Raw genomic sequence first — 2,500 nt, forward strand, 5'->3', positions numbered from 1 at the left:
AGGCTGACGGAGGCTGACGCAGGCTGACGGAGGCTGACGGAGGCTGACGGAGGCTGACGCAGGCTGACGGAGGCTGACGTAGGCTGACGGAGGCTGACGGAGGCTGACGGAGGCTGACGGAGGCTGACGGAGGCACACGCACACACTCGCGGCAGGGGAAAGGAAAGCTAAGGATCATGGGAGTAAATATGCACACACACGCACACACAAAAAGACACACACATACATTCGCATATACGCTTATTTGTACCTAGGTCTGCTTGTATGTAAACATATGTATGTATATGTAAATGTGTGTGTGTGTGTGTATATATATATATATATATATTTATATATATTATATATATATATATATATATATAAATATATGTATATTATTGTATATATATATTAATATATATATCTATATATATATATAATATATATATATGTATTGGAGATATATATATTTATATATTATATATATATATGATATATATATATTATAGATATATATATTAGATTTATATATAAATAATATATATATATGATTAGATTATTATATAGAAAGAGAGAGGGAGAGAGAGAGAGAGCAGAGAGAGACGAGAGAGAGAGTGGAGAGAGAGAGAGAGAGAGAGAGCGAGGACGTAAGTATATACTTTTATAATAGTTATAAATTATATATATATAGAGATATAGATTATATATAATATTTATATATATTATACATGACATATATATATATATATATATATATAATATATATATATACATAGATATATAATATATCTATATTTATATTATTATACATATATTATTATATATATTTATATATATATACATATATATATTATATATATTTATATATATACATACATAATAATATATACATATATATATATATATATATCTAGATTTATTATATTATACATACATATATATATATAAATATATATTTATATCCATATATATATATATATATTTATTTATATATAAATATACATAAATATATATATATATAAATATATATTTATATTTAATATATTATATTATGTATATATATATATATATATATATATATATATAATATAGATTGTATATGTTATATATATATATATATATATATATATATTTATATATTTAATATGTATATTATATATATATATATATATTTATATTATATGTATATATATATATATATAAATATATATATATATATAATATGTATTATATATATTATTATATATATAATGTATTATGTATTTGTATATAAATATATATAGTATATTATATATATATATATTTACATATATATTTAAATATATATATATATATATTTAGATATATATATTTATATATATATATACATATTTATATAATATTATATATATATATTTATATATATATATATGTAGATTATAAATATTTATATATATATATATATATAATATTTATATATATTTATATATATATTATATTCATAGTATATACATACGTCTCTCTCGTCCTCTCTCTCTCTCTCTATCTCTCTCTCTCTCCTCGCTCTTTCTATTTTATTTATCTAATCATATATATATTTATTTACATTATATTATATTTATTTATATACTTATATATTTATAGATATATATATGTTTATGTATCTACCATATATATATATTTTATATATATATATAATATATATATATATATATATATATAATATTTATTATTATATGCACAATAACACACCAACCACAAAACACTCCACACCTATATATAATTATATATCTATTCTTTCTATCTATCTATATATATATATATAGCATTACTTATTTATTTATATATATATCATATATCTTGATATATAATATATATATATATATATTACTATATATATATTTAGATTATATATATATTTATATATATATATAATTTAGGTGTTTTATATATATCTAGAATATTATATATATCTAAATATTTATATATATATTATATATATTTTATATTATATATATATATTATATATTTGGATTTTTATAATTGTATATAGCATATATATATATATATATATATATAGATATATATATATATATATTGTTATATAAATATATAATATATATATTATATATATATATATATATATCTTTAATGATATATATACATGTATATATATTCCATATATATTTATTCTATATTATCTACCATATATTATAGTATTTATTATATATATATATTATATATATATATACACATATTTATATATATAATGTATATATATACATATATAATTATTTATATATATAGATATTTAATATTTCTAATATATATATTATTTATAATTATTATATATATCTACATATATATATATATCTATTATTTTCTTTTTTTATATTATATTATATAATATATATATATATATGTATATATAATTATATATGTATATATATGTTCTTTGTATTATATACTATATTATATATATATTCTATTTATGATATATTTATATGTGTTGTGTGAGTGTGAGTTTGTGTGTGTGTGTGTG

This window comes from Penaeus japonicus, unplaced genomic scaffold (assembly GCF_977035675.1).
Source record: "Penaeus japonicus unplaced genomic scaffold, GWHDUDI00000001_assembly GWHDUDI00000018, whole genome shotgun sequence".
NCBI lineage: Eukaryota > Metazoa > Arthropoda > Malacostraca > Decapoda > Penaeidae > Penaeus > Penaeus japonicus.